Genomic DNA, 9,670 nt, shown 5'->3' with positions numbered 1-9,670 from the left:
AGCTCGCTGGGTGCGGTAGCTCAGCGACCCAGATGCTATATAGCATTAGGCTATTATCAGCCATTTGCATTGTGCTGATTGTTCGGAGCACTCTGCTGGTTTCTGGTGGCGGTGGTGATAGCGGTGGTTTGGTTCGGTGATCCCTGGTGGAGTGCCGCATTATGTTGCGTTTGTGTGTAAATCCTTTGGACGAGGCATGTGGTGGCATGGGTTCTGTGTCCTGTGACAGCGTCCATAGCAACCTGTGATGGCAGAGTCACTGTGCGCATACTCCTCTGGCGCTGGGCATTCTGGGTGATGTAGTCGGTGCTGTTTTAAGCCAGATTTGCCACATCTTTGATGGTGTTGCAGGCTTATTGGATTTATTATTTACATTATTATTATATTACTTGAATAATATACTAAATAATATATCTGAATATATCTGGAAAGCTGAATGGGAGGACTTGCAACGTCTGGGAAACCCTCATGGATTGGAAAATGTGAGAAAATTCCATCTCTTGGGAAGCCTAGATGAAAAAGTCAAGAGGGACCTCATATTGTCCAGCTGTGGATCCGCCAACGACATGTTCAGGCTCCTGGACAACAAGTACGGAAATAAGCCAAAAATAGTGCTGCTGATTGCACAAGAAGTGCAAGGACTTTGCCCCATCAAAGGAAACCATCCGAGGAAGACAATCGAACTGATTCAAGCCGTGGAGAGAGCTCTTCGTGACCTACAAGTCTTAGGGGAGAAAGATGCTGTGAAGAACCGAGTGGTTGTGCAGTCGATTGAAAGTAAGCTTCCTGACTCCCTGAAAGAAAAGTGGATAACACACAAAAATGACCCTGGAAGCGGGTTTTCAACATGCAACCACTTTGACTGTCTACTGCAATACTTGAAGAAGCAGGAGGACATTCTCGAGGAGCTAGACCAGCTACAGCCTAGCCCGGCGGACAATACTGAGAGGTCGAGCGAGAAGAAAAAAGAAAGGAGGGCATTCACCAGAGCCACATCAGGAAACACCCTAAAGGGCGCTCAACCAAGCTCATGCATCACATGTGGAGACAACGAGCATGGAGGTAGGCTGTTCGCCTGCAAGGTCTTCAAGACGCTCAATCTGACAGGCAAGAAGGCTCAGCTTAGGAGAGCAGGAGCATGCTTTAAGTGCTTGCGCCTTCATGGTGACGATGGCGGCTGCACACAAAAGTATCTATGCTCAAAGGATGACTGTCAGAAAGAGGGCTCTTCAGACCACAATTACTTGCTCTGTCCAAAGTCACAGATCAAGAAGAAAGAGGAAAAGAGCGGAGAGCAGAGCGACACAAAATTGGGGAAAAGGGGGCTTGGACTAACCAATAAACAGGAGGAGCTCCTTGCCAAACTTTCTCCAGAGGTGCGAGCAGAGTTCAAAGAAGCCTTTTCAAATTCGATCACGACAAAAGTGTGTGCTAGCATTGGTTGTGAGCCAAAAGAGTGCCCTGTCATAATGATGCTACTGGATGTGACGACAAACTCTGGCCAGCTAGTCGGTACGTTGATTGATCTCGCTTCAGATACTAATTATATCTCTAATAAAGCAGCAGAGCGTCTCAAGCTAAATGGTGAGAACATTAAGTTGATTGTCCAAGGTGTTGGAGGGATGGAGAAAACCATTACTACCATGAAGTATACCCTGAGGCTGAGAGTAAAAACTCCCAGAGGTACAATAGCAGAGCACAAACTCCTCTGTTACGGCTTGGAAGATGTTGCGAAAGTGAACCAAGCTGTCACGCCACAGCAACTGCAGAAGTTCTTTCCAAATGTTCAACTCAAGGACTTGGTCCGGCCCGAAGAGATCGACCTGTTGATTAGCCACAGGGAGGGTCGCCTGGTCCCACAGCCAGTCAGAGTAGTTGGAGACCTCGTCCTCTGGGATGGTCCCCTTGGGAAGACTGTTGGTGGAACGCATCCTGACCTCTTTGAAGTGATAGACCTAGCAGTGCACAGGTCTGAAACACATTTCGCTAGGTCAATGAGAACAGCTTCAAGGGCGTACAAAGAGATTCTCGTGAAGACGGGAGGACCCAGTGGAGTTTCGGTGGAAGAAGACGACGCAATCCTCCGAAACACTGCAACTACCAACAAAGAAGTTTTTGAATGGTTTAAGTGGGACAGTATTGGCGCCGCCTGTGATCCTCAGTGTGGTGGCTGCAGCTGCGGTAGGTGCCCCCCTGGAGGCAAGGAAATGACCCTAGGAGAGGAAAGAGACTTGGAGAAAATAAAGGAATGTCTGACCTACGTGCAAGCTGACAAGCACAGTGAATCCCCTCACTGGGACGCAGCTTACCCGTGGAAAGGAGACCCCACAACACTGCCTGACAATCGACGTGCAGTGGAAGTGACTTTTTTAAACACTGAGAAACGACTGGAGAGGGAGCCGGAATGGAAGGCTGCGTACAGAGAGCAAATCCACGATATGGTCTCAAGAGGGGCTGCCGTTAAAGTCACCCAGGAGGAAATCGATAGCTGGAAGGGACCTAAGTGGTATATCAGTCATTTAGTTGCTCCTAATCCTCACTCAACCACTACCCCTGTAAGAATTGTCTGGAACAGTAGCCAAGAATTCATGGGAATAAGTTTAAATGACCTACTGTACAAGGGTCCTGATGTCCTAAATCAGATAAGGGGCGTGCTTCTGAGATTCAGGACTGGGTTGTACGCCGCACTGGGCGATGTGAAAAAAATGTACAACTCTGTCTGGCTAGAAGACAAAGAAGTACACCTCCATAGATTCCTCTGGAGAGACAATCCTGAGGAGGTGATCGAAGTCTTTGCTGTCGTCAGGGTCAACATTGGCGATAAACCTGCTGGTTGTATCGCCCAGGTGGCAATGAGAGAAACAGCCAACCTGCCCCAGTTTGCAGACATGGTTGAGGAGCGCAGAGTTGTGGTAGAAGATAGTTATGTGGATGACATCTTGACGTCCCACAATGACTTGCAGATACTGGAGAAAATCACCAAAGGAGTGGAAAAGATCTTAAAGGCTGGAGGCTTCTCCCTTAAGCCATGGGTCTTATCAGGCCAAAGTGGGAGGTCCGCAACCACAACTGATGCCAGTATCAGTAAGACAACTGTGAGTGTGCCCAAAACGCTGGTGTTACCCAACCAGATGCGGGACGAAGAGAGCAAAGCACTTGGAGTCGGCTATGAACCAGAGACCGACAAACTTCGTGTGATGACCTCTGTAAATTTCTCAAAGAAGAGAGGAAAGATGAGAACAGGAGTCGATTTGCGCGAAGAGGAAGTCCGAGGTAAAACTCCAAACCCATTGACCCGTCGGATGCTGCTAAGCCAGATCGCTGGATTCTACGACCCCATTGGTCTTGCCACACCCGCAAAGCGGAAAGGGGTTATGCTTGTGAGAGAAGCTTACCAAGAAGCGAGTATAAGCAGTCCAGTTAAGGACACTTGGGATGACCCACTCTCACCAAAACTACGAGAGGCTTCCATAAGACTCCTCAAAGAATATGTGAGACTTGCCCAGATCAGGTTCGAAAGAAGCCTCACACCAACTGGAGCCATAGGCCATCCAATGGGAGTCACGTTTTCAGATGGGAGTGAGGCTTCCTACGGTGTGGTGCTCTATCTCCGTTGGGAGACGCAGAATGGGGTCGTAGTGAGGCTGTGGTTGAGTCAAAAGCAAAGCTTACCCCTCTCAACCAGAAAGGAGACGTGATTAAGGCAGAGGTATGTGGTGCTGTCTTTTCGATCCGCCTGAGAAAATACCTTGTAAAGCACTGCCGCATCAAGGTCGCACGCTGGGTCCACTTCGTGGATAGCCAAACAATCCTGGGAGCAATTCACAAGGATAGCTATGGCTACCAAACTTTCTTCGCTAACCGCATTGATCCAGAAGGCTGGATCAGTCTTCCACTGATCCAGAAGGCTGGACCAGTGGAAGACTGGAGGTGGATTGAGGGCAACCTGAACATAGCAGACATCATCACAAGGGGAGCAACTCCTGAGGAACTCGATGAAGGGTCAGAGTGGCAACAAGGCCCAGAGTTCCTGAGTTGGCCTGAGGCTGAGTGGCCTGTGAAGACGGCCAGTGAGATAGTGACCAGCGTGGCTGATGACGTTAAAAGGTTCCAGAGAAGAGCGTTCTCAGCTGTAGTCACAAGGTCTCAGGCACAAAAGTTCTCAGACCCCAGCAATACTGATGTTGGGGCAGACTTGCAAGACTCCACACCGCGACCGCAGATGAAAGACCAAGGTCCAATTCCAGCAGTAGAGAGGCCAAAGAGGAAGCCCTGGGGTGTAGCTCTAGTGCGCCTTGTCAGGCCCGAACGATTCAGTAGCTTGTCTAAATTGTGTGGAACCATCGCCTGGGTTCGAAGAGCGGCAGAATCCTGGCTGAGGACAAGCTACCAAGCCTCGAGCTCAGCAAACTGGGAGGTGAGGGGGCCCAGGCTGTCTGTGGGAGAGAGAACAGCAGCTTTCCAAGACCTAGCCCTTGCAGCCCAAGACGGCGTGAACTTTCAGGATACGACCTTAAACCGCCTTGTTGTGATGAAAGATGACAACAATGGACTCTTACTTTGTGGTGGTAGAGTCCAGTCTTGGAATGAAGACGGAACCGCTGTACCTTTAATCCCGTTCCGGTCGTGGCTGGGGGCCTTGCTTGCGAGGGAAGCTCACGAAGCGAATCATGAAGGGGTGGCTGTCACACTGCTGCACACTAAAAGAAAGGCCTGGGTTGTGCAAGGTCGGAGGACAGTGAAGAAGGTGGTCAACAGGTGCATCACTTGCAAGAAGCAAAGAGCCCGGCTCTGCCGGCAAGTGATGAGCGCTCTTCCTCAGGAACGTACCAGTAGAGCGAACCCATTCGAGTATACTACACTAGACCTCTTTGGACCCTTTGAAGTGAGGGACGCTGTTAAGAAAAGAACCAAGAAAAAGGTCTGGGGAGTCGTGTATTGCTGCATGACTTCCAGAGCCGTCCATGCTGATCTCATCGATGACCAGTCTTCTGAGAGCTTTCTTCAGGCCTACTCCCGGTTCACTGCTCTAAGGGGGCATCCCAAAAAGCTATGGTCAGACAGAGGCACAAACTTCTTGGGAGCCAGGCCTGCTCTGAGAGAGCTACACAAGCACCTGGCCTGTTTGCAGAAGGCATCTGTTGAAGACAAGGCTGCCAGAAATAGCACAGAGTGGCAATGGGACTTTCATCCTGCAGACTCGCCACACAGGAATGGAGCAGCAGAGGCAGCTGTTAAGCTCCTTAAAAGAGCTCTTAACAGTCTTGGCGGAACAACTGGCTGCTACACCTGGGGGGAGTTCCAGACCCTTCTCTACTCTGCAGCCAACTTGACTAATGAGCGACCCATCGACGCCAGGGCACAGGAACAAGAGGACTCAGTGGAGTACTTGACCCCCAACTCCCTTATCCTGGGGCGCACCGGACAGGGAGGTGACATACACGGAATCGACATGGAAACCCGCTCTTGGCGCAGGCTGAGTGCTGTCCAGGCTGGATTCGACAGGTTCTGGAAGAAATGGAGCAAACTGGCAGGACCAAACTTGTTCATACGACACAAGTGGCACCGAGCAGAGAGAAGTATCAAGGTTGGAGACGTAGTCTGGATTGCGGACCAGAACGCTCTGAGGGGGCAGTTCCGGCTCGGCCGGGTTGCTACAACATATCCAGACGAGAAGGGGGTTGTCTGGGATGCGGACATAACAACCTGCATGGGTCTTCCTGCTCCCATGGTTCCCAGGGCCCGGAGAAAGGACTCTACCATGCACACGAAAATCGTCATTCGCAGGGATGTGAGGAGGTTGGTGATCTTGATTCCTGCTGAAGACCAAGAGGAGGTAAGATAAGTCCTCGCCATGGGTACCCAAAGACTGTGACTCGGTGTTCTTTGCTTAGCTAGCGGGTAACCCTGGGAGGCAACTGAGTGCTTCGAGGGCAAACCTACACTCAGTAGGAGGAAAGGTGGTGGAGCCTACCTCCTTAGTTAATACATGTTTGTAAATGCCTACAAAGACTGGACTTTAGTTTGAAATTCTCACTGAGAGACTCAAGAGACTGTGCCCTCCTTGGATCTTCGATCAGTCGGCCAAGTGGGAGGTGTTGAGATTTCTAGCTCACTCAGGAAAAAAAAATATATAAATAGATAAAAGAGAAGCAAATGGGTCTGATGTGTTAAATTAAATGGGGAACGAGTGATTTCTTTAAGTTTCTTAGATGCTCAAATATGTTACGTTATGTGCGCATGCGTAGCTTCACTAGAGACTTAAATTACAGCACCTGGTAATCACTTCCCCGTAGACAATCATCAGGAGCACACAGCCCGTTGGTATGTAACTGCGAACTACTCAGTCTAGCATTGATGTTTAAGTCACTTATATGTTTGCGCACTGAACGTTTACCTCACTGTGTTGGTGTTAGTTGGCCGGGAGTAACTTGTAGCTCGCTGGGTGCGGTAGCTCAGCGACCCAGATGCTATATAGCATTAGGCTATTATCAGCCATTTGCATTGTGCTGATTGTTCGGAGCACTCTGCTGGTTTCTGGTGGCGGTGGTGATAGCGGTGGTTTGGTTCGGTGATCCCTGGTGGAGTGCCGCATTATGTTGCGTTTGTGTGTAAATCCTTTGGACGAGGCATGTGGTGGCATGGGTTCTGTGTCCTGTGACAGCGTCCATAGCAACCTGTGACGGCAGAGTCACTGTGCGCATACTCCTCTGGCGCTGGGCATTCTGGGTGATGTAGTCGGTGCTGTTTTAAGCCAGATTTGCCACATCTTTGATGGTGTTGCAGGCTTATTTGATTTATTATTTACATTATTATTATATTACTTGAATAATATACTAAATAATATATCTGAATAATATATTGTCATTACTTGTTTGTTGTATTTCAGGTTTATGACCTGTGGTCATTTGATAAAAAAAAAAAAAAATTAAGGACAAAACACGAGTCATGACATTGTGTGTTTCCTGGTGAGCCTTTTCGGAGGGCTAAATAACGAAAATCCGAACACTATGAGACTCGAAATTGAGCTCAGGTGCATCCTGTTTCCATTGATCATCCTTGAGATGTTTCTACAACTTGGAGTCCACCTGTGGTCAATTCAATTGATTGGACATGATTTGGAAAGGCACACCCCTGCCTATATAAGGTCCCACAGATGACAGTGCATGTCAGTGCAAAAACAAAGCCATGAGGTCGAAGGAATTGACTGAGCAATCGGGGGAGAAGGGCCTTGGTCAGGATGGTCACTGACAGAGCTCTAGAGTTACTCTGTGGAGTTGGGAGAACCTTCCAGAAGGACAATCAGGCCTTTATGGTAGAGTGGCCAGACAGAAGCCACTCCTCAGTAAAAGGCACATGACAACCCGCTTAGAGTTTGCCAAAAAGTCACCTAAAGACTCTCAGACCATGAGAAACATGATTCTTTGGTCTGATGAAACCAAGATTGAACACTTTGGCCTGAATGCCAAGCATCACGACTGGAGGAAACCTGGCACCATCCCTACGGTGAAGCACGGTGGTGGCAGAATCATGCTGTGGGGATGTTTTTCAGCGGCAGGGACTGGGAGAATAGTCAGGATCGAGGCAAAGATGAACAGAGAAAAGTACAGAGAGATCCTTGATGAAAACCTGCTCCAGAGCTCTCAGGACCTCAGACCGGGGTGAAGGTTCACCTTCCAACAGTACAACCACCCTAAGCACACAGACAAGACAACGCAGGAGTGTTTTTGGGACAAGTCTATGAGTGGCCCAGCCAAAGGCCAGACTAAAACCTGATCGAACATCTCTGGAGAGACTTGGAAAAAAAGCTGTGCAGCGACGCTCCCCATACAACCTGACAGAGCTTGAGAGGATCTGCAGAGAAGAATGGGAGAAACTTCCCAAATACAGGTGTGCCAAGCTTGTAGAGTCGAGGCTGTAATCACTGCCTAAGGTGCTTCAACAGAGTACTGAGTAAAGGATCTGAATACTTATGTAAATGTTATATTTCAGTTTTAAATTTTTTATAAATTAGGAAACATTTATTTTTGCTTTGTCATTTTGGTTATTGTGTGTAGATTGATGAGGGAAAAAAAATGATTTCAGCAATTTTAGAATAAGGCTGTAATGTATCAAAATGTGAAAAAATTCAACTGGTTACTGTTTTCATGATACTTTTAGCACCTTTAACTCACATTCTTATAGGACTACCAATAAACTGTTTAAAAAAAAAAAGATGATGTCTAAACAGGAAAACCACTTGAGACAATGTTCATTTCATTCACCGGAGAATCAAAAAATTTCTATAACTTTTGACATATACTTTGCTTTCATACCTTATATTTGTATTTTTCTGTTGAAGCAATCAAACCCTAAAAATTTGCACCACTCCGGTTTCCCAAGGAAGTGTCACTGATAAGATGGCGTCGGAGAAGAAGGCTGATTGTTTTACCTATTCCCAACCAATTGTGTTGTTTGTTTGTTTCTTTGCTTTGTTTGTAACACATTTTTGTAACTTATTTTGTACATAATGTTGCCGCTATCGTCTCTTTTGACAGTCAATAACTTCTGGACATCAGAACTGCGATTATTCACCACGGACTGGCAGAATCCTTTTTTTCCTTTAACGATTCCAACAAGCCCGACTTGAATGACATACTGCTTTCCCGGGAACAGGCCCAGATCCTTGCCATTTGCGTGAAGAGAAGGCAGAGAAAAAGGGGCCGGAGGGCGGGCTGCCTTCTGAGAATTTGTAGGTGATCAACAACAAAATACAATTCCTTCCATTCTGCTCGCAAACGTGCAATCTCTGGAAAATAAAATCGATGACCTACGCAGAAGATTAAACTACCAACGGGACATTCTAAACTGTAATATCTTATGCATCACGGAGTCGTGGCTGAACGACGACATTATCAACATACAGCTGGCTGGTTATACGCTGTATCGGCAGGATAGAACAGCAGTGTGTAGTAAGACAAGGGAGGCGGACTATGTATTTTTGTTAATAACAGCTGGTGCAGGATATCTAAGGAATTATCGAGCTATTGCTCGCCTGAGGTAGAGTATCTCATGATAAGCTGTAGACCACACTACCTACCTAGAGAGTTTTCATCTGTATTTTTTGTAGCTGTCTACATACCACCACAGACTGAGGCTGGCACTAAGACTGTATTGAATGAGCTGTATTCCACCATAAGCAAACAATAAATCGCCCACCCAGAGGCGGCGCTCCTAGTAACTGGGGACTTTAATGCAGGGAAACTTAAATCCGTCTGACCAAATTTCTATCAGCATGTTACATGTTCAACCAGAGGGGAAAAAACTCTGGAGCACCTTTACTCCACACACAGAGACGCATAAAAAGCTCTCCCTCACCCTCCATTTGGCAAATCTGAACATAATTCTATCCTCCTGATTCCTGCTTACAGGTAAAAATGAAAGCAGGAAGCACCAGTGACTCGATCAATAAAATTGTGGTCAGATGATAAGCTATGGTACTGTTTTACTAGCACAGACTGGAATATGTTCCCGGATTCCACATCAGTCATTGGCTTCATAAATAAGTGCATCAATGACGTCGTCCACACAGTGACGGTACGTGCCCCAACCAGAAGCCATGACATCACTGACATTTTCAACCTCTCCCTGTCCGAGTCTGTAATACCAACATGTTTTAAGCAGACCACCA

This window comes from Salmo salar, chromosome ssa18, assembly GCF_905237065.1.
Source record: "Salmo salar chromosome ssa18, Ssal_v3.1, whole genome shotgun sequence".
NCBI classification, from domain to species: Eukaryota; Metazoa; Chordata; class Actinopteri; order Salmoniformes; family Salmonidae; genus Salmo; species Salmo salar.
Note: the sequence above shows the minus strand (reverse complement) of the source record.